The sequence below is a fragment of the Protopterus annectens genome, chromosome 10.part0 (genome assembly GCF_019279795.1).
Source record: "Protopterus annectens isolate FY-2018-M chromosome 10.part0, PAN1.0, whole genome shotgun sequence".
Classification (NCBI taxonomy): Eukaryota; Metazoa; Chordata; order Ceratodontiformes; family Protopteridae; genus Protopterus; species Protopterus annectens.
This window is the reverse complement of record NC_056744.1, coordinates 1,677,311,266-1,677,336,199: the sequence shown is the minus strand read 5'-3', so window position 1 is coordinate 1,677,336,199 and position 24,934 is coordinate 1,677,311,266. Positions and strand designations below refer to the sequence as shown.

General features: G+C 38.2%; 1 protein-coding gene and 1 non-coding gene across 2 annotated transcripts in view; one reads left to right on the top strand and one right to left on the bottom strand.

The window, feature by feature from the left end:
- The window catches only part of LOC122814413 (zinc finger protein 729-like), a 1,138,085-nt gene that overhangs the window by 855,778 nt on the left and 257,373 nt on the right, over window positions 1-24,934 (top strand). The gene's annotated exons all lie outside the window — the stretch shown is intronic.
- TRNAT-AGU lies at window positions 18,750-18,822 on the bottom strand. The gene has a single exon. It is a non-coding gene; the product is annotated as a tRNA-Thr (tRNA).

Sequence of the window (24,934 nt, the reverse complement as noted above, 5' to 3'; positions counted from 1 at the left end):
CCACAAAAATATTGAATCAGTTAAGCACAAAACAAGAAAAATGGTTCATGCTTATCAAATGATATATAATAATCAGTGTATACCAAGATGATATATTCCTTGCTGTGAATGAGCTATTGGCCTCTCAAAATTGACTGGATGTATAGAACTGTTGTCATGGGACTACATGCATATCTGCTGACCTCATCATATCCAAACATACTGAAAGTTTTAAAACATGAGGAGAAGTCTATGATGGCATCTTTGCAGAAGCATTTCAGAATCAAGTGGCAATGTAAATCAAATTAGACATAGACATAAATCAGACAGCAATTGAATGTGTCAAAAACAAAAGAAATATAAAAGGAAAAGGGTCAGATAAGAAGGAAAAAATGGAAATTTAACAAATGTAGTGGCAAGTACAGAAATCTCCTGGAACAACCTCGAGCTGACCAATATTTGGGAAAGGAATGGTTATGGAGAAGTGAGTTGAAGCCAGAACATGAATGATTAATAATGTTGGCCCAGGAGAGAAGACTATGTATACATTGGTTTACAAAGTCCATTGAAAACAGACAAGCAGGCAAATGCAAGTTCTGTAAAACAAACGAAGAAAGAGACAAAAGTCACATTGATCACTGAAATTGCTACACTTGGTGATTACAGTGTATTATGTACAAACAGATACAAAGACATTAAAATATAAGGATTTGCAAGTAGAAATGGCAGCAATACAAAAGGCAGAAACCTGGACAATTCCAGTAGTACTAGGAGTGACAGAACTAATAAAAAAGAATCTACTATCATATGTAAATGAGGCAATTCTAAAACATTACAGCTTTCACGAACTTTGTGTGCCCTGACTTAAGGACAGGGTCTATTTCCATTAAGGTATGTAAAGAAAATCTAAGCATTTTGAAAAATTAAGTTGAGTCATAATGGAGAGATGGAATTGGGGTACTAATGAATAAGTGGAAAAATCAAGAAAAGGAGACTAAGTGTGGTGGAACTCAATTCATCCTCAAACTTAAGAAGATACCTTTACATGTGGACTTTGTTTTAATAAAACTGCACCATGATAATGCTGATACTGATATAGAGTCTGTTTTATATATCATAGAGAAAGACAGGTTAGAAAAAGCTACACACGTGACAGGATAAAAAGAGCCACTTTTGTCATAAGTATTGGTGCCAAGACTGGAAAAAAGGACTGTGTAGAATCCTCAGAAAACAGAAACATTCTTTACATGGTGTGAGCACCCCAATTGTGGCAGAAGTAACAAATGGTAAAAAATACATAAATAAATAATAGGTCAGGAGGAATAGACAGAATAAAGTGAACTCTTAGGATATAGAGATTATTTATTGCTTTTGTTATGTAGCAAATCCAGCAGTTCTACACAGGGGATGTACAATGAAAACAAGAAAGCTATTGAAAGAAAAATATTTGTATCACAAAAACTGTTAAAAACAAGTAAAACTTTAAGATCTATACTAGAGAAGATAAGAACAAAACAATACCCAGATAAAGAAATATTAGACCATCTAGAAAAAGATGAAACTGAGAAAAAGAACAAAAAAAGTGGCTATCCAAATTTGTACAAAAGGAACATGGACTTTGAAAAGCAGATGAGATCTGATATTGTGTAATATATATGCAGAAAAGAAAGCTTAATTAACAAGTATTGCAACTGCATCTTCAAACTTTCCAGTAAAAAAGAATTTAAAAAAGTGGATTTTATCGAGAACAAGTACATTTAGTGATGTGAAAAAAACAGCAAATAAGAACTGAACTGTTAAACCAGCTTTGAAGCAAAGGGTTTTGCCTGGATACTTTCATGCAGGTAATATCCAAACATGATGCCTTAATAAATCTTCAGACTAGGACACATTTAGAAAAGGGTCAATATAAAGCAATTGTTTTTAACCTTCAGAAAGAGACTTGATTGACAGATCAGTTAGACTACACAGCAGGGGAAGAGCAAGAAACAGTAAAGAGGACACTGTCAGACAAGAATGAATGATCTAAGGAAGCATCTTCTTGATTTAATAGAAATGGATAGATATATTAAGATAGACAAAAGAGAAGGGACCTCCAGTAACAGTGGACTGCCAGTGAGTCATGGGTCATGTCTTCCTCTTTCTCAGTAAGTTAAAAATCGATGTTTTCTTCCCTGTAATTTTCTAAAACCTCAGTCTTTTGGTGGAAGTAAAAGAAGTTACCAATAGGGAGATGGTCTGTGATCTATTCATGAGAAACCAAGCAGTAGCTAAAAATAAAAAGCAGTCTTGATCTCCATGCAGGCTCCCCCCACAGACTAACAGAAATGGAAGGCCAAAGTGTAGAAAATTCAACAGAAGCTTTGAGCAGTAAAGCAGTTGTAGAAGAACTGTTGGAAAAGTTAACAGATAGCAGAGAGAGCGTCTTCTGTGTGGAGACATGCGTGAATGGGTGTACCTTCATTGAAGGTTGTGCACATAAAAATCTACTGCCAATCATTAAAAAGCTGAAAGACACAACAACATGTTAAAGAACACTGAATTAATTGTGCAGTAGGTGGAAGCTGCATTAATGACACACATAGATGCAATAGAGGGATTGCTAAGTGAAGTGAGATGCTTAGGAACATGTGCTGCAGAGAGTCAAGGGAAAACAAAAATGCTTGAGGGATGAATAGCAGAGATGGTGGATAGGACTCTAAGAAAAGAATTTGCAACTTGTGAGCTTACAAACAATTGCAAGAAATGCACCAGTTGTGTATATGAAGCATGCATTGTCTGTCTGACTGGGACGGATGAAATAGAGATATTTATTGAAAGGGTGCACTGAGTTTTTGTTTCAGGGACTCTAATATAAGTGGTCCTAGGAAATGATTGTTCTTTTCTCAATATACCTAAATGAAAGAATATTGTTCTCAATTTGGACTCTAGGTTGAAAGTTGCTGGTAGGAGCTGTTAGAGTTTTATGTGAAGAGGACTTTATAATGTCAACACTAACAAAAAAGAGACAGGTTTATTCATATTATGAAACTGTTAAAGCATTTAAACTAAAGTTTGAATTGGTATACCCTGCCTGTTTCATGACATTTGTTTTCACTGAAACAAAGACATTCTTGGTTTCTGACAATGCCAGGAAAGCCACAGTAGATCAGAGTACTAGGGCAGTCACCAAGGCAGAAGAATGCTGTGTTGAGGATAACTCAGATTCACAGAGGCAGGTGAGTTATTGAGCCTTTTCCAAAAAGAAATACCAATGTAAAGAGGGCTTCCAAGTGGTGAGACATGGTATAAAAGTGGTACTCTTTACTTGACTCTGCAATTGGAGGATATACGGAGTAAAGGTACTGTCTTCAAAAAACACTGTTGACTTCAATATCTAGCAGTGATGTGAATGAAAATTGGATTGCTGTGGTTATTTACATGTAAGCTGGGGAGATGGGAAGGAAACAACACTGTGGCTTGCAAATTACTTCAATCACTGTCTTTGTATGTTATTGTGGTGTATACTGTGCCAAGCACCATGGAAATACAAACTTGTAAGATTGCTGTATTTCAATTTATTGAAAGACTGCACATTTTGGCAGATTAAATGGGACAAAACTAGACTTCTTTTGTAATGTTTCTGTATGTTAAGTTGTCCTTATTTCCTGGTAACACATAATATCTATATCTATAATAATTTTTCAGAACTGCAGTTAGCATCTTTATGGGAGTTGAAAAGGTAAAGCCAAATAATGTAGGATAGGGTCAGAGAGGGGGGTGAAAGAGGTTAATGAAGGAAGTGTGTTGGTGAATAATGGAAAAGTTAATCAATGTGTTGCTTTAAAAGCTGGAAGTGGTGAGCCTGATATTGGCATGTATGCTGTACAAGATTAAACTTTCTGAGAGATGGTGCACAGTTTATCATGGAACATGAATGGTTAGTTGGTCCAGTTAATTGCACTGAAGTGTATACCATTTTAAGTAAAGCTACATTTATCATGCTTGGTTTGCATGAAATGCACTTAAATCAAGCAGAGGTCAAGAAACTAATGAGGGTAAAATGAATTATTAGCAGTGGTCAGGTATGAGGTGGTAAGGAAGAGGGAAGTGACAATTTTAACTAAAAGGGTATTCAGATCCATTTATTTGAAAAGTTGGAAGATGAAGATGGTAGATATGCTGCTTTTAAAGGCATGGTGGGGAGTTATATACTCTGTGTATATGCCCCTTGCCTGTGCTTGGACAGAGTTCAGGGTGGTGCTAATTAGCAAAATGACATTTAAAGGGTTCCTTAATTGTAGCAGCAGACTGGAACTGGTCTTGGATGTTAGGGATGTCAGCAAAAGGCCTAAGAGGTTTTCTATGCCAAAACAGGTCAAGCAGTTTGTTCAGTTTACCTAAGCATGTGACATAATGGGCAAGATGGGTCAGTCTGCACTTTACCTGATTTCTTGTGTATATTATAGATACTCTGGAGTACATAAGTTTATGATACTAAACAAGCATGCTTATGGGGTGGTGGAGTTGGAGATGAAGCTGATAGTATGGGACCCTACTCCACTAAAGTTGAAAGAAGAATGCATATTTAAATTAAAGCACTGGAGATGCCTCCTTTTTTCAGGAAACTTGTTTCAATGTTGGTTTAGGGAGCAAGTAAAGGATTAGTAGTGCAGTGACAGGCCCACTGGCATAAGTGAAATGCTTTTAAAACTACATTGATTCAACATTTACAACAGTATATGGGACAACTCAGATGAGTATGAAACTCTGTGTGGGTTCTTTGGCAAGACTGGATAGCAGAAGCCCAGAAAAAAAAACATGGAGGGAAACCAAGAAATACTGGTAAATACAGAAGAAGACAAGTTAGAGCCTTATACAGCGTGATTCTTTTAGTAGACAAAATCACTATTTACCCATAGGTAGAAGGAGAAGGTTCCCCAAAGATGTGAAGACGTTATTAAGGTATAAGAGGAGATTAAGCAAATAGAGTTTTAGAATTACTAGAGACACAGTAAGATTCAGGAAGTCCAAATGGTCACACTGGGGCAAAATTATGGACACACGGGCAAAATTACACACAAACAGATGCAAAAGAAAAGTAGTGACCTCTCCTTTCATGAATAAAACCAATCAAGGAGTTATATCTCGGTGACTAGAAATTTGTGTGCATGTATCTATGCATATATAAAATGTTATACATGTCTGTATATGTTAGAATATTGGTTTACTTTGAATGTTAAATTGTACAATAAACATTTAAGAACAGATAGGTCACTTAGAGAAATTGTCATAAACTGGAATGTTTATAATGAACTTTTTTTTTTTTAACTAAAGGCTTGTCAAATAATACCCTGGTGGGATCAGTGTCCCTCCTTGGAAATGTAAAGTAAAATTAGATGTTCCCTTTTCAGTTTGTCAGTATCCTGAGCTGTAACTAATCTTGCAGTTTCTCTGATCATTGCTGTGCTGAACTTCTTGTAATTACTTTTTTGGAAATTAATTTAGTACTTTTATCAGTGAACCATGGTGGGTAGATTAAATGATTCATTTCTCTGTGGGTTGGGTTACTTTAATTTCTGTGCTTTATAATGTATAATCAGGGCCTCACTATGGAAGGGGTATCATGATGTACATTTGCAGGCAGGTGACTAGTGTACACATGGGTGAGATGTGCCCGAGGTACATGACTAAAATCACATGAAACTGATTTCCGGATAAGAAGGTGAAGATGTATGTAAACAAGTCTTATTGAATGAATGAGTTACTGTGTGTCTCCATATTGACAAAATAATGAGAATGCAAGGCCTGGTAAAAACAGGGAGGGATTAGGGTAAAATAGGACGTTAGGAGTCAAGAAGGCCCAGGACCCGATAGTACATTAGGAGTCAAGAAGGCCCAGGACCCGATAGTACGTTAGGAGTCAAGAAGGCCCAGGACCCGATAGTACGTTAGGAGTAAAGAAGGCCCAGGACCCGATAGTACGTTAGGAGTAAAGAAGGCCCAGGACCCGATAGTACGTTAGGAGTAAAGAAGGCCCAGGACCCGATAGTAGGTTAGGAGTGAAGAAGGCCCAGGACCCGATAGTACGTTAGGAGTCAAGAAGGCCCAGGACCCGATAGTACGTTAGGAGTCAAGAAGGCCCAGGACCCGATAGTACGTTAGGAGTCAAGAAGGCCCAGGACCCGATAGTACGTTAGGAGTCAAGAAGGCCCAGGACCCGATAGTACGTTAGGAGTAAAGAAGGCCCAGGACCCGATAGTACGTTAGGAGTCAAGAAGGCCCAGGACCTGATAGTACGTTAGGAGTAAAGAAGGCCCAGGACCCGATAGTCCCATTTTACAGTTGAGAGTACTGGGTAATGTGCTCAGCAAACCATGGCCAGCAATCTTTTTATGTTCTTAGAATTTAGGTCTCTGAAACTGGATTGGATATTGCAGTGCTGGAAATACCTTTGTCAGAAATAATATTCTGGAGAAAGTCCAGTTGCAGGCCCATCAGCATTGTCTTCCCACATGTTATACAATGATTTACATTGTGGCTGGTAGCATGGCAATATAGCTCAGAAGGTTAAGGCTACAGTATGCTAATGGGATTTCCACAGTTACTACCTGCATTCTGTGCAATACTGAGTTATTTAAGAGACCACTGCTCCTAGGTTTCCCTTTTTTTTGCATTATTTTATATGTATATTATCTTACATAATTTCAAGGTAGTTTTGAATTATGCTTTTGGAGTCCATTATACTGTAATGTCAGTTCTGAATTATGTTTTTGCTGTCTATTATTATACTGTGGAATTATTTTTAAGTTATGTCCTTTACGGATGGAGTCAGTATGAGAAAGACTGTTCTGTGGTGTCAGAGTGAGACAAAATGTAATGGGCACCACAAAGTTATGCATGTCCGTCTCCTTATATTAATAAGATTCTATCTTCACTCACTTTGAGTAATCCACACTGGTTTCTTAGGCTGCCCTTTAGGATCTGGAAACCTGATTTTTTCTTTCTTTAGGCATACTTACTTGAGGCCCTGTTTGCTCACATTTCTTTGTTCTCCATTCATTGCAGTAATGTGTGTAAACTAGAACTTGATAATATGTTTACTGTAAGGTTACAGTATCTCAGAGAAAGAACAAGGCAGGATTACTTCTGTTTCAACTAATCACTCTTTCTCTGCCTTGGAGCAACATCTTAGTGATAATAAAGCAAGGGGATACGAGAGTGAATGTGTTTGTATTTTTCTGCTTTTATACAAATTGCAGTTGAACAAAACTATGTGTTTAACTGTTACTGCTGAATACCCAAGTTGTTTGGCTTCTGCTACATACCTACAATCAGCTGCATTACTGGCTGAGTTAAGTAAAAGCTTGCAATGATTGTACTGCATTTAATTTTTCTGTCCATTTAATTGTTTCATTGAATATTGTGTTGGTGTCTATCTGTAGTTATTTATTTTTCTATTTGATTGGTTCATAGAATACTGTGGTCTCTCTCTGTCTCTGCAATTAGTGGGAGCTATTGTGTTTCACTCCATTGATATTCAGTGTTAAACTCTTAGCCTACAGGGTTTCTCTGTATTTATAAGTGAGTCACATATCTTTGAATTTATTACTGCTGAATACCTGAGTTGTTTGGCTTCTGCTACATACGTACAATCAACTGCATTACTAGCTGAGTTAAGTACAAACTTGCAGTGTTAAAAATTGTACTGCATCGCATTTTTCTGTCTAATTGTTTCATTGAATATTGTGTCCGTGTCTCTGTAGTTTTTTATTTTTCTATTTAATGGTTTCATAGAATACTGTGGTCTCTCTGAGTTTACAATTATTTTCACGTCCACCCTCACTGTTCTTGTTTTGGTATTAATCTTGGTGGGTTTGGAATTGCCCGCCCCTCCTGTAAATTTGTGTTTGAACACTCCTCCTGGGTCTATCTCATTTGCTCACTCAACTGAGTACAGTGAGATCATATTTTGACTTCAGACACTCCTACCAGCCCCATCTGTTCAGCTCTATCCCAGCTGTATTCCAGTCTAGTGCCACTAGCTCACTTTACCTGATACAAAGAGAACATTTGTGAAGGGCAAGCCACTTAGATCCCTAATTTTGAATTATCTTATGCTTCTCCTTTCTCCCTTTCCACTTTCAAAAAAAAGTAAATAAATAAACATTTTTTCTAAGCTTGTTTCCTGCCTTTCCTGTAACTAGTCTAGTCCAGATACAGATTTGCTGTAACCAGGACTGTTTGTAAGCTTCTGAACCCCCAAAGCATTTCTGTGTTGGAGGGAAGCCTTCTAGCTTATCAGTGGGAGTGGTAAGCACTAGGTAGCCTATCTACCACAAGAGTGATTTCTGGCCCAGAAATTGTAGTTTATTCACCGTTTGGGCAGTTTTTGCATCTCTTTCAATCTTCTGGTTTAAAAGTCTGTGTTTGCACTTGTTTCCGACCTTTCCTGTAACTTGTCTAGTCCAGATACAGATTTGCTGTATCCAGGACTACTTGTAAGCTTCTAAGCCCCCCCCCCCCCTGCCGTCAAGTCTTTCTTTGTTGGATGGAATCCTTCTAGCTTATCAGTGGGAGTGGTAAATACAAGGTATCCTATCTGCCACAAGAGTGGTTTCTGGCCCAGAAATTGTAGTTTATTGGTCGTTTGGGCAGTTTTTTTCCATCTCTTTCAATCTTCTGGTTTAAAAGTCTGTTTGCACTTGTTTCCCACCTGTCCTGTAACTAGTCTAGTCCAAATACAGATTTGCTGTATCCAGGACTACTTGTAAGCTTCTGAGACCCCCCCCCCCCAAGCCTTTCGGTGTTGAAGGGAAGCATTCTAGCTTATTAGTGGGAGTGATAAGCACTAGGTAGCCTATGTACCACAAGGTCCAGGTACAGATTCTTAGTTTTAGCACTTGAATTTGCTTATTCATGTTCAGCATTTGTTCAGAACTTCTTAGCACTAAATAAGCTACAAATTACTAAAGCACTAAACCTTCCTCTTTACCTAGAGGAAAACAGTTTTTGTACTTACTTTCCTCCCTTGCTTAGAGAAAAACAGCTCTTATACTCACTTTCTTCACTTGTCTAGAGGAAAGTAGTTTTTTTATTCAAGCATGTCCAAGGGTCAGTTCCCAGTGTTCTCTCTCCTGTCTGTCTGATGAATCTAGGCATCTTGGGGCAATGTAGCAATTGCCTCATGTACACAGACAGCCCCCTCCTCCTACCACCCAACACCACAGCCTGTGAGAAATGCACTAATCTAGCCAAACTGGAGATAAAGCTCTCTCCAACCAAGACTGAACTTGACAGCTAAGAGGAGAAGGTAAACACTTGCACCACATCACACTCATCACATAGTCCCACTAAACATACACTACCAAAATCCACACATAGAAACACTAAAACATTCACAGAGGCTCTCAGTAATAATCTGTTCAAGCAACAGAGACCACCAAAGCAGAAACGCAAGCAACCTCCACCCCCATCACAACCCAAATGACACATAGCCCACAGACTCATATGCCACTCAACCACAGCCCATAAGGCAAAACAATGTACCCAAGAAACTAGTCATAGGTGACTCTATAGTCAGGTACACTGATGTCCCACTCACCAGGCTAAACAAGGAGAAGGTTACTGTCAGTTGCCTGTCAGGTGCCAGGATCTGCCACATAACCCATGCACTCAGGTCACTCCACAACAAGTACAAATATGACTCTGTCATTGTCCATGTTGGTGTGAATGACCCGAGATGTACCTTCCTGGACTACATGAAAAAAGACATGGAAGAGCTCTCCGATCTTGTAGCCCAGGCAGGTATGACCCTAGCCCTGAGTAGCATCCTGCTATTTCCCAGAATGATACTGCAGTACAAGGACAAAATGATTGACTTCAACAATTGGCTAAGCTTCTGGTGTCATTCTAAGGGGATCCAGTATCTGTCTGATTGGGACGACATGGTCGACAGACCACAATGCTTTACCAGAGATGGCCTGCACCTGTCACCCCTGGGATTCCGGATACTGGCTAAGGCTCTTGCTGCCCCTATAGTGCCTTTTCTAGGCAAGGTTCAAATGACAAATTCACCACCATAACAGGAACAGGCAAGCAAAAACTGAGGGTAATGCTACTCAATGCTAGAAGTCTAAACCTCAAAATGCACTTCTTAAAATGGAGAACATCAATATCTGTGCAGTGACTGAGACTTGGTTCAAGGCTCCAGAAAGCACTCCTGCATTGCCAGGCTATAACTCCTACCACACTTTTCGGCCACCTAACCTGGACTGGAATACCAAAGTGGGAGGTGTGTCCATATTCATTAAGGATATCCACACCTCCAGGATAGTTGCTCAGCATAATGCATCAACTAACTCTGGGCAAGACTGCAATCCAAATTGTAGCTTGCTACAGATCCCCCACCATGCCCCAGGATTCCCATTCTTCTTTTCTTGATATACTGGAAAATATTAGGGTTCAACCAAACACCCTAATAATGGGCGATTTCAACTACCCCATCATTAACTGGGAAAACTACTTATGTACCAACTCCTTCACTCAACCCTTTCTGGAATTCATAAATTCCAATACCTTGGATCAGCTTATCCACACCCTAACCAGAGGCAACAATATCATTGACCAAGTCATTACCAACATGAGTGACTGGTGTTCCACACCTGAAGTCAACTCCTCGTTGGTCAGATCCAACCATAAGCTAATCACCCTAGATATCCACATCCAGGTCTACATCATAATATCGAATGTTATAATATTGAACCCAAAACCATGAAAGCTAAAAGCCCCAAAGACTGAGAACAGCGATTTTTTTTCTACTGGGAAAAAAAATTGCTGTTCCAGCACAAAACATGAAACACACAAACACTACAAACTATTTCTAATGTGGGGGCTTTGCCCCCCACACCCCCCTACTTAAATATACCAACTCTGAGATCGCACAACAGTGGAGGAAATAGCGAAGCCGCGGAAACGGCCCTCCGAATTCTTTCCCTGGGAAAGAATTCAGTGTTCCACGGCTTTGCTGTTGTCATTCTTCGAGGTTTTGGATTCAATATTACAACATTCGAAGTTTTGAAATTTCTGTGTTATGATATAGACCCTCCACATCCCGTCCCCCATCCCCCATTAAGGAAATCACGGTAAAAAAATTTCTCCAAAACCAACTTCATTCTTCTTAAGACAGAAGTGGCGAACTTCATGACACCCATGCAGATGGACAGTACAGTTACAGCTGCTGAATCCTACACAGATGCACTCTATAAGCACTTACATGAGTGCATGGATCATGCTATCCCAATCAGAACCAAGACGCTGACCTCCAAAAACAGGAAGCTAATCTGGTGGTCCCCTGCCATAAACAAACTCTACAACAGAAAGAAGAAACTGTTGCAAAAGAGAGTAAAATCCCATGAGTGGAGGAGTTCCCTGATCAGGCTCAGTAAGAAGCTGAGATCCTGTATAAGATCCTCCAAAGCTAGCTACGAAAACAAAATTGACACTGATACTAGGGACAAAAACAAAGCATTCTATAGCTATGTCAAGAATCTCAATGGCAACACCCAGATCTGCTCTGAGTTACAGCACAATGGCATGACAATTACAGAACCAGCTGATATTGCCATCATCCTAGCAGATAGGTTCAGTGCTAACTTTACCCCCTCTCACCACCTAAAAGGCCCATATCCATACAGGGAGAATGCAGAGTCCCTATAATCACAACTACACAGGTAAAAGCTGCACTCTCTAAAGCCAAAAACGCACCTTCCATGGGACTGGACAGCATCATAGGCTGCATTTTACATGAACGTCAGAATGAACTGGCCCCCCACCTAAGCACCATGTTCAATCATAGTCTCACATCAGGCTTTGTGCCCAGTGAATGGCAGACAGCAACAGTTATCCCACTCCACAAAGGAGGAACCACCATTGATCCCGGGAACTATCGCTTGATTAGTCTGATGAGCCTGGTCTGTAAGGCCATGGAATGTATTATCATGGAACTCATAAACAAAGACATTGGTAACCTCCAAACTCTGGACCCCACCCAGTTCGGGTTTGTGAAAGGCAGATCATGCCTCCTGAACCTGATCGACTTCTTTGAGGCAGTCACCAAAGCTGTAGACGAGGGTAAGGTGGTTCATACAGCCTATCTTGACCACGGCAAGGCTTTCAACACCATCCCCCATTCTGGAATTCTAGCTAAACTCCCTAAACTAGGTATAAATCCCTACATCGCAAGATGGGTTGCCAATTGGCTCTCTGACAGAACCCACACTGTAAAAGTTGCAGACTCCAAACCTGACTTCAAAAACAGTGACAAGTGGAGTACCACAGAGTTCAGTCCTGGGACCTCTCCTGATTGGTATCTACTTCTCTGAAGTACAGGCTAACACAGAAGGCCTTTGGCTAACGAAGTTCGCAGATGAGTGCAAACTAGGAGCCATAGTTAAGTCCCCAAATGATGTGGACATCCTACAGAAGGGCTTCACTGAGACAGATAACTGGTGTCAGAGCTATGGCCTCAAGCTCAATGCCAAAAAGTGCATTGTCATCCCCTTTGTTAAAAACTCAGTACCCATGAACTATCACATAGGTGGCAGTAAACTTAACACCAAATGTGTGATAAGAGACCTGGGGTCTCAGGTGGACAGTAGTCTCTCCTTTGATAATCACATCACTACAGTAGTCAGGAAATCCTTCTACATGGCACACCTCATCACAAAAGGGTTCTCATCTAGGAAAAAAAGAGGTCAATGTTCCCCTCTACTCGACACTCATTAGGCCCAGTATAGAGTTCAACACCCCTTTTGGAATGTCCCTCACAAGACATCTGCAGCAGCTGGAAAGGCCACAGAAGTACTTCACAAAGAGGATTACTGGTCTCAAACAGATACCCTGCACTGACTGTGTCAAAAAACTCCAGCTTTACTCGGTAGCATGTCGCCTACTCCAAGGTGATCTCTGCCTAACATATAAAACTATGTCAAACCCAGAGCTGTTGATATGCTACACCTAAAGAAATCCCAATCCCTCTGAGCTACACGCTCTAGGGACCTAGACCTTGTCACCACAATAAACAGTACATGCTGGAGGGATAGATTTGTGTCCCAGAAACTTCCCATACTCCAGAACAAGCTAGCCATCTATGTCAAGCAAAGTTCCTCATCAGCACTCTTCAAGAAAAATCTTGATAAGTGGATGGGAAATAGGAAATACACCCTGGGGATCACATTGGTGGCTCTATTCAACAGGGGCACAGGGAAATAACAACAGCTGTAGGTTTGACATTGCTTTATATGTCAGGCAGAGATCACCTCGGAGTAGGCGATATGCTACGGAGTAAAGCTGGAGTTTTTTGAGGCGGTCAGTGTAGGGCATTTGTTTGAGGCCAGTAATCCTCTTTGTGAGGTACTTCTGTGGCCTTTCCAGTTGCTGCAGATGTCTTGTGAGGTACATTCCAAAAGTGGCATTGCACTCAATGGTTCTAATGAGTGATGAGTAGAGGGGACAATGACCTCTTTTTTCCTGGATGAGAACCCTTTTATGATGAGGTGTGCCACGTAGAAGGACCTCCTGAATACTGTGGCAATGTGACTATCAAAGGAGAGACTAATGTCCACCTGGGTGCCAAGGTCTCTTATCACGCATTTGGTGTTAAGTAGATTGCTGCCTATGTGGTAGTTCATGGGTGCAGAGTTTTTACCAAAGGGGATGACACTGCACTTTTTGGCATTGAGCTTGATGCCATGGCTCTGACACCAAGCATCTGTCTCAGTGAAGCCCTTCTGTAGGATGTCCACATCATTTGGGAACTTGACTATGGCTCCTAGTTTGCAGTCATCTGCGAACTTCGTCAGCCAGAGGCCTTCTGTACTTCAGAGAAGTAGATACCAAACAGGAGAGGTCCCAGGACGGAACCCTGTGGCACTCCACTTGTCACTGCCTTGAGGTCAGATTTGGAGTCTGCAACTTTTACAGTGTGGGTTCTGTCAGTGAGCCAGTTGGCAACTCATCTTGTGACATAGGGATTTATACCTAGTTTAGTGAGTATAGCTATAATTCCAGAATGGGGGATGATATCGAAAGCCTTGGCGAGGTCAAGATAGGCTGTGTGAACCACCTTACCCTCATCCACAGCTTTGGTGACTGCCTCAAAGAAGTCGATCAGGTTCAGGAGGCATGATCTGCCTTTCACAAACCCAAACTGGGTGGGATCCAGAGTTTGAGGGTTACCACTGTCTTTGTTTATGAGTTCCATGATGAACGTTCTATGGCCTTGCAGATCAGGCTAATAGGTCGATAATTCCCAGGATCAGTTATCATGTAATATTTTATATGCCCTACCAATTGTCCTTTATTAAAAGCTGTACCTGTTCTATATTCATCTAAAAACTCTACCAAAGCAGGTCTTTCACTTAAAATTCCCATATCCCTTTCTCTTTGCTTGTACTCTAGTATGTATCCCTGATAGGGAAGGCAGTCTCTAGCCTGAAATACAGATTTTTTTGTCCCATACCACTTTATTACCTTTCCTGATTTAGTTATCTGCTCCCAATGTTTTGGTTCCTTTGCCAAGTTTCACCAGTAAATCCCAGCCCCCTCTTGCCTATTTTTGCACCCCTACTTGCAGTCATCCCTATTGGCAAAATCTTCTTTATCCATTCTCATGCTGGCTTAGTTCATAGAATTCCTTGGGAGATACTTTACAAATATAATATTCTGTATGGTTATTATTCTCCTAAAGGTTCTGCATCCAAAACCCACACTCTCTATTTTTTAACCTCCCCCTTGCTTCATCATCATCCCTTTCCATTTAGAATTAGAATTGTCTGTTTGTGTTATGCATATCAGCCTTAACTGTGTAGCTCTAAAATATCCCTTCAAATCGGGTAAACTTAAACCACCTTATTCTGTTGGAAAGATCAACGTATACCACTTAACGTTTGCCTTCTTCCCCTCCCAGATAAATTCCTTCAACTCTTTATTACTGTGCACATCTTCTCCTCTGGTTGATAAAAGTATGCAGGACCCATACATAAAACTAAAAGATAGACTTAGAAGAAGCAAAAGGCAAAACAAACAGCAAAACACCAAGAACCATTTCACAAAATAAGATTGCCAACAACCAAAACAAATGTTTAGTGCTTTTGTTCTTTTCATATTACCAGAACTTCATCAGAAAACCATATTACCAACATATCCAGATTTAAATGAACAAACAGAAGTGTTAGTTCATTAATAACTTAGATCTGTTTAAAAATGGAACACAAAGAACAATACACTCAATAAAAAACAATATGTACAGTAGTTACAAAAACTATATAAAGGATTGTTAAGTGTTTTATAGCATTTTGCTGATATCTCAAGATAGTGCCCAGAATTCTTGCATGCCTCAGAATGTTTACAAAATGTACTGTTAAGGTTACCTTTCTTAATATCAAGCTACATTTCTTTAATTGGCATTCGGTCTTGCCTACATGGAATGCATCACCAGAGATGCATTGACTTAAATAAACAATTGCCTTGGTATTGCAGTCAAACTTACCAGGTTAAGTTAAACTGCTGTGGTAATTCTTAAAGATACTTTTAGTGTCTAATATATTGCGACATTATTTGCACCTACTGCATTTATTCATTTTACATTTGGTAATGTTGACTGATCTAGGCAAAGACTCATAACTTTGCTTAATATTAACTCCTCTTAAAATACTTTTTGGTTCAAAATGCAGTTTTAAAAATTCTTCTGAGAAGCTTCTTTTCCAGTTCTTTAGTAGTACTTTTCTAACATCCTTAACTTTATTTGTAAATGTACAAATAAAAGCTGTACTAATGTTACAGTGTTCTTTTTCTTCAATGAAAGAGACTTGTCTACAAGAATAGGCTGGTAGTTTAAACTTACAAGAATAGGCTGGTAGTTGAAGCTTCTCTTAGAACAAACAAGTTCTCGGCATTTATGTATAACTTTTCTTGGGGTAACCCCTTGCCAAAAATGTCTGTTCTAATTTCTGAGTTTTTCTCAAATAAATAATTGTCTGAAATCATTCTCAGCATTCTAATCATCTGCCCTTTAACAGTAGCCTTCTTCTGAAAAAGAAAAACAAATGACCTCTGAAGCAATGCATATAACTGTTGGAAAATGTTTTTCCTGTAAATTGTAGAATGAAATGCTCTCAAAACATTGTCTTTATACAGTTTGACATCTAAAAAATGAATGCTTTTCTTAGAAAATCCATAAGAAAATTAAAAAAAACTGGTAGAACAATTTAAGGCTTTAAAAAACTCATCTAAAGTTGACTGATCACCTGCCCATAATATAAAAATGTTGTCTTGGTATCTTGCATACAGGTTAATGTGTGAACAAAATTTGCTGTTTAGTATTTACAAAGAATCCCACTCTGTCAGTACTAAATTGGTGTATAACAGAACTCTAGCTGCACCCATTGCTACACCTGATTTTTGCTTAAAATATGCCTCTTCAGGGAACATAAAATTATTCTTTAGAAAAATGTCCATAACCATTTCAGTAATGGTCAAATCATTACTAACCAAAAAATAGCACTAGAACTGGTACCAAACACCAACAAAATGTGTTTGAACTGATTTTTAAACCAGCTTTTGGATCTTATTATTGAGCCGACTATTTTCCTTCACCTGTGGTACTTATTTCCTTCAAATCATTACTGTCTAACCAAGGGCATTTAATATCTGCTTGTATAAACCAGTTCATGCATTCTTCATGGGGAATAACAGTATATAAAGTCTTGATATCTCCTGTAACAAAATAACTGTCTTCAGTGTACCCAATCTCCATGATTTGATGCAAAAAATGCCATAGTCTTTCAAAAGATGAGGAAAAATGTTCAAAGCCCTTTTAATTTCCTGTCCAGACAGACAGCTAATAGCTCAGTAATACACCCCCTTGCTGATACTATCAGCATGAAAGGGGATGTTTTGCAAATCATCATGAACTTTGGGTATACCAAAGATAGCTGAAACTTTGGCAGAATAAACATTTAAAAATTGAAAAGTCTCATAATTAATCTTGTTTTGTAACAGCAAATCCTCTAAAAGATACCTTATTTTAGCTTATGCAATGTGTATAATATTCAGAGAAGTTCTCTCATAAGTTAAAGTATTCAACAAAGCAAACATCTTGGTGGAATAGTCTGTAGTGTTCATGATAACCAACCCTCCACCTTTGTCTGGTTTCATGAACCTTAAAGATTTGTCATAAGATAGTTTACATAGTTCCAGTCTTTCATTTGTTAAGTTACTATGTTTATTGACAGAATGGATGTTATTCTCAAACCCCTGTAAAACTGCTGGAAGTGTGGGGTTAATACAACTTGCTCTCTTAAATGTGTTTGTTGACTGAATATTATCTCCAAAAAGAAGATATAAATTAAGCTTTCTAACAAATAATTTTAAATCAATAAGTAAAGAAGCTAACTATACTAGAGTGACTGGAAAGAACAAATGTAAAACCCTTTTGAAATAATTTAAGATGCACTTCTTCTACTTGTAAATCACTGTAATTGAAAATCAAAGAAATTCTCCCTAGAATGTACATTTAGTTGAATAGGAGTAGATAAACCAAATAAACCTAATTGTAATGAAAGGTTTTCTCTGACTGTTCATGTTCGACCATTAGTGTGTGATAGGCCACCTCAGATAGTGCCCATTCTGATTTTTCTTCTGATTGGCTGATCTCTCTGGTCTGTGAACTGGAGATAACACTAAAAAAATCTTCAGCTGCAATGTTCCCTGCATTGATATTCTCAGTGTCTGCATTCTCACATGGAAAATTAGACTGTAACCAGGGACATCATTGGTCTCTGGACTTGTTTTGTTATAAAGAGGTGCCAGCTAAACTTTACTCAGTTCATAGCCAAGTTTTATTTGATTCAGCTTCTTAAGTTTCCTTTTAAAATTTTCATTACTTAATGCATCCACCTTAAGCAGAACCTGTTGGTAATTGTGTTCATGTAACTGAAATACTAAATCATTGGTGATAGGATTATGAATAATTTAACTTCATCATCAAGCTTCAGTAACATTTTGTTGTTGTGATCAATTAGACTGGCCATAATCTCCAGTCCCACTCTATCAAATAAATCAATGTGTCTCTGATAGGCAATGTAAGTATCAGACACACCATTTGGAAACTTCCAAACTCTGAGTCCCTTAGGGACTCTCTTGTTTCTCAAACACTCTATCAGAAAATTATTGTCTAAAGCCAAAGATTTGTATTTGAACAATGCCTTTTCAAACAAATGAAGTTGCTGTGTAACAGTTTTGTTAACTGGGGTCACATTGTATTGCCCAAAACTAGGCAAATTGTGTAACCACTGTTGAAAATCAGCACACTCTCTGGTTTGATGAGAAGAAGACTGCTGTTAATTATTACTAACAGTACCTGAAAAAGGATCATTGTCAATACAATTCATTTCAACATTCCTGAAATCCGCTCTTTCTTCTAATTGTGATGGTGGAACATAGGCACTCAGCTGGCGAACAAGTATAGTATGATTACCAGGAAGCTAAATGCCTCCAGTCCTGCTAAACAAGTCTTGCAATTCCCTCAAGGAAGGTGGAAAATCCTTGGAATGAAAACCAGTAACCAAAAAAAGTGGAAGGAAACTAGAGCACTCAGAGCAAAGCCACAAGAACACAAGGGGGACATGCAGACTCTGCACAGAAGGCACCCCAGCTGAGAATCAAACTGGGGAACCTCTTGCTGTGAAGTGACAATGCTATCCACTGTGCTGCTCATAAAGGACAGGTATATGCTTTGATGAGATTTGAACTCATGATCACTGGTTTACTAGACCAGTGCTCTAACCCCTGAGCTACAAGGCTCAAGATAACTACAAAAATTTAACATGGGAATGGAGAAAGGATATTCTGCCAATAGAGATGACTGCTGTTAGGGATCCAGACAATAGGCAAGGGGGAATGGAATTTATTGGGAAAACTGGCAAAAGAACCAAGGTATTGGGAGAAAATAATAAGAGAGGGAAATGTAATAGAATGGGAAGAAGCCAAGAATTTATTTGGACTGCAGGCAAGAGATTGCCTTCCATATCAAGGATTGATATTAGAGTACAGGGAAAGAGGAAAAAATAGGGATCCTAAGCAAAAGACCAGCACTGGTAGAGTTTTTAGTAGAATCTAGAAGAGAAGCTGCTGTTAAAAAGGAATAATTATTAGAGCATATAAAATATTGATAACTATAAGAATCAATCAGAGGAGGTTAGAAAGGATTGGGAAGAGAGGTTGGATAAGCAATTCACAAAGAAGCAATGGGGGAGATATATGCATGTCTCCCAAATATGCAACAAAGTCTTCAAGATTTAGGACATTTGCTTGGAATTGTTTACAAAGGCCCCAAATCGACTCCAAAGAATTTTTCCTCAGGTTGACCATAAGTGGTGGAGGTATGATGGGGAAGAAACAGGTAACTGGGAGCATATTTTCTGGGAGTGTAATGAGTTGGCAGACTTTGAAGATTTCCTGCAGACTACTCTGTCAGAGCTACTGAGTGAGCAAATTGATGTAACTAAGGAAATTATTTTTTTAGCTATGATACAGAATCGCCTAGATATAGTAAGGCCTTGCTGAGTCTAATTATTGTGGCTGCCAAAAAAGCAGTTTACTAGAAAATAGAAGTCAAAGTGTAAACCAATGGTACTAGAAGTAGTGAATATGGTAACAGCGATAAAACAACTGGAATTGGGATGTTTAGAATAGGGTAGAAGCAAATTGCATAGAAAAAATGGGAATTGTGGGAAAATACATGCAGAGGAAGAATGAGGTTTAAAAGAAGGCAGGATTTGAATGAGGTATGTAATGTTTGACTGACAATGACTGGATAGATTATAAGTGATGTATAATGTTTGCAACTAAAATTGTCAATATTTTTTGTTTTCATTTATATAGATGTATGATGGTTTATGTCATATATGACAATTTAATAAAGATGTTTCTTGTTTGAAGAAAAAAAAACTACAAAAAATGTACCTATTCCCATGTCATGCAGGCTTAGACAAATTATTTTGTGGACCAACATGAGGTAGTAAGAGAAAAAAAGACGGTGAGACCTGTGGCAGAAAAACACGGAAAGGAAAAAATGAAAGGTACTGGGAAGCTTTGAGAAAATAATTTACATCCAAGTGATCTTACAGTGAGAAAAATGTTTGTGATATAGGCTTAACCCATTCTCTATAATGGAGACATTTTAAGTTTGTAACTTCCAATGGGTGTGGCCTGAGCCTTTTGAAAAAAAAAAAATAGTGTCACAATTCAAACATATGTTTGTATCTCTAGATCCATACATCCATAATGTAAATGGCAAACTATTCTGTACAAAGTAATCTTTGCAGTGACTGCATTCATTCAGTTCTTGGTCTTAAAATGGATTTTATAAGCCACAGTAAATATTAATTTTTGTAATGTTGTATAAACACCTTATGATATCTCAGTGACTATTAATGCACACACAGTGCCAATTGTGTTTTTTATCTGACTGTGAGCTTTCATGTGAGGCTAAGCCATTCTTTCTGTGTCAGTTGATTGTTGAGATATTTAGAGAAGTCTGTGAAAACTATTACAATACAAATAAGTAGTAAATAAGTTTTAGTATCTCATTAGCTGCATTAGACAGATCAAATATCAATACTGTTGTGTTCACCATAATGTAAGCTTTAAGATGAAATCTAACAGTTTTATGGAGCATGGTTTTGGAATTACTGTATATATGAAGAGGCAAGATATGATGCCTAGAGGTATTACAAGAATGATCCTAGAGAAATGTTTGGATGAGTCATTAGACTTTAATGAGTTAATACATTACAAGGTAGAATTTTACTTCAGTAGTATAATAATATAAACCACAGTCAAAAAAGCAATGATATAAACCTACGTATTTGTAGCTTGTCAAAAGGTTTTTGGCCTACTTACAAGAGTGTTAGGCTACACTGACATTGGCCAGAGAGGTAAGGTTTTCTTCCCTGTTCTGGAATACACCCTGTCTGGTAGATGTTATCAAGTAAACTGTAGACAAATCCAAGTCAAAACATATTGGTTAATTACTGTTAGTTTATGAAGGGAACATGGCTGCATCACAGTTATTATAACTTGCTCCAAATTCAGTCTTGGGGCTTTTATGCTGTTATATATCACATAATATACATTAACCAGTATAGCTCACAGCATAAAATTCTACAAGTAAACAAAAACTGAAAAAAAAAACATTAATGTGTTGCAACTCTGAACTAATAAACCCTAACAATTCCCAGCACTTCTCTGTACCTCCATTGTTTATTCAGTCTTTGGGTCAATCACTTGGAATGCACTCCTAGAAATTAAAGTAGCTCCCATGTTATATGCTTATTAATTCCTTAAAGTTGTTTCTTAAATACAAACAATGCTTGCCTCGTAACTGTGGTCTACATTTTTCATTTGTAGGGTCTTTTCTGTTAAACCTATTGAGTTTAGAAAGCCTGGTGTGGGATAATATCTGTCATACAGGTTTTAATCTAACTATTTTGATTCATTTTACAGTGCTATTAAGGTTCTTATGCTGCTTTTAATCCCATATTTTGACTTGTTTTGAAATGTTATCAAGTTCTATTATATATCTGAAGCTGTGCCATAATGTTGTAATTCCAAAGACAGTGTGTTGTATTTCTAGTATTGTGATTATCTTTCCCTTTTTTGTAATGAAGCCATGGCTATAATGGATGGAGATGATTCAGTCTACCAACTTCCAGAAATAAATGAAAGATAGTCCCATTTTGTATTACTTTTGAGACTAATTATTTTTAACTGTCTAGGTTGTATGCCTGCATTTCAACTTTTCTGTCTAACCCAATGCTTCTATAGAGCATGAGGTAAGGTGACCATTGGAAAATGTCTACGAAGGACACCATTTCTGGCATGGGTCAGCATCCAGTGTTTTGCTGTGCGGAGCTCACAGACAAGGGTCCTAAATTAAATCTTCTCCCAAGTGTAGAATTATAAACTATTGTGTTAACAGCTACAAGTGCAGGTCTGCTTCAATTCTCAATAAAAAGTTTCCATAAGAGTTAGAGAGTGAACCATAATTTTAGAGTCATGTCACTAGCTTGGAAAGCAAAAGATTTATCATTCACAGTCTCCCTTCTCCAATCAGAGCTAGGAGCTACCTCCAAAACAGCTGCAGAGAAACTGAAAAAAAGATGCTTAAAGACAAACTGATGGAAATACTCATTGTTTCCAAGACTCCATCCCTGATTATGTCTCTAAACAATCTCGGCTTGATTAGAATTCTGGGTGCTAGAGGATTTAGAAGTGGTGGAATCTTGGGATTGTAGCTAATAAAACAGAACTGGTGGAATCCTGAGATTATAGCTGTTTTATTAGCTACAATCCCAGGATCCCACCATTTCTGTTTTATTAGCTACAACCCCAGGATTCCACCAATTCTGTTTTATTAGCTACAATCCCAGGATTCCACCACTTCTGTTTTATTAGCTACAATTCCAGGATTCCACCAATTCTGTTTTATTAGCTACAATCCCAGGATTCCACCAATTCTGTTTTATTAGCTACAATCCCAGGATTCCACCAATTCTGTTTTATTAGCTACAACCCCAGGATTCCACCAATTCTGTTTTATTAGCTACAATCCCAGGATTCCACCAATGCTGTTTTATTTTTCCTCATCTCTTTCAACTTGGACTCAGGGGAGGCAATCTCACCAAGAGATGTGGAAGCATATGTCAGCTGGAAATCATAGGTGTGCAGAAATACATACATTGGGAACAATTCTATACCCAATGTGCTGAGATTTCCAGCAAAAGTAGAGTTAAGGGGAATGGTGGTTTTAGAAGCATAGCAAAAATGAAACTGTCTATTCATCATTGGCTAAGCACTATAGAGTCAAACGATTCTAGAGTAACTGCAGTAACTTAGGCAGCATTTTTACATAGATAGCATGCAAGCATTTTACGTAATGATTCTTTGTAAAACCAGGAAATGCAAGAATTTCTTAAAGACAACCTACTAAGAAATAGCTACATTATTGGCAAATGGTGGTGTTAGTCCTTATTAAAAAAGGAGTACCTGCAGAGGAGTTATCATGTTGTCTTCTCATAATGAATCAAGTAAAATCATGCCATATTAGCTAAGGAGAATTTTTCATTCCATTACACACAGATTGGGCATACTAAAGCTGTTAGGCACTGTCAGCAGGAACAGCTGCTTCTCACACTTCTTGATGCAAAAAGATGCGTGTTATACATTCACTAGAAATTGTAGATTGCCAGGTATTGCATAGGTATCCTGTGCAAGCATGACTTGTAGTTGCAGTTAGAACAGCTGACATTAAAATATAGATGCAAGTAATATGCTTGTGATATTCTCATGGACAACAACATCCCACCTCTAAAGATACAAGTGTCAGAACAACATAAATATCTAACCAACAGATAGTTCATAGGTGACTTGTAGGCTAATGATCCCAGGGGTCCTTTTTAAGCCTAACCATGTGTTGTAGAGGTGATCACCAAACCTTTTACTTTGTATATCTAAGGTATGCAACTTAACCACTATGCCAACCCCAACCCTGTCCTTGTTTACATTTGCTATACTGACTGAGTTATAAGCAAAATCCCTCCCTCACCAAAAAAGCTACACTGATCTTAATCTTGTCAGTTGACATTTTCTGAAGACAAAGTATCAAATATCAAAATGCTATTTCAAATACTTCAAATGTTAGCTGTCAAATACCAAGCCATGTTTTCTTATACATATCACAATGCATTTGTTAAATACCAAAGTTTGCATCAGATATTCTTGTCAGCAAATTTTTTTTATTGAGATACATACTTATCAAAGGTCAAATTTCATTACTCAGACATGTACATATATAATGATGGTATAGTATGCGTACCCTGTGTTAAAATCTGATTTAATCCATCTGGTAATGTGCAAATCATAATTTTGTGCATAACCTTTGCTTTCATGATTATTTGCTTGATTGTACAATATAACTCGGTATTTATGCTTTTATTCATTCAAGCAAAATCTGTATTAGACATTCAGTGTTTTCTAATTTCCCATGTCACATGGTCATTTACCATTAAGTATTATACACAATTCTGGAATAAATGAAACCTAATTTGTCATATCTTGCATACTGCTGAGTGACTTTTACTACGTGTTTTCTTATCCTCTGGTAATTGTATAACTGTTCTGATAAACTTAGATTTTACAATGATAGTACCACAGCTGACAGCCTTCAAACATTAGCATGAGAAGTAAATTGATGTTTGTTTATAGACACACACTGTGCATCGTGTGGACACCATCTGTTGTAATGTCTTAGTTCAGTACAGTTAATTTCCATCTAAACTAAACATATCATTATGAGTATTTAAAATAATTATGAATTCTAACAAAATATTTTTGTTTTATGAATTCGGTAATGTTATCACAATCACTGATACCTATATTTTCAAGAGAAGAAAGATACCAGCAACACATACCAATAAGAAATGATTCAATCCCCTAGTCAGATCAGTTGCCACAGCAGCTGAAGCCGAACTATGGCATGAGTTGGTTTTTTGGTATATCGAGTATTGCCCCCGGACACACCTTCCTTCAAGGAGGGCACGCCCATTTCAACACATGTCTTCAAATGCCCCACTGGGGGAGGGGGAGGAGAACTCCACACACACACACAAGGCACCCCAAACCCAAGCCGAATCGGAGAAACTCTCTCTGTGAGGCAGGCAACAAAGCTACCGCTGCATCAGTGTAAAATAAAAATATGATCACTAAAAGCATGCAGTTTTTCTTAAGTGGACATCTGTTTGGATGTAGAGGCATAAAATGCCATTCATGTGATGCCTAACCATCTATGATACATTGAGTCTGGGATAAGAAGTAGTGAGACTAATTACTGATAGTAGAAAAGTAACTCTAAAGT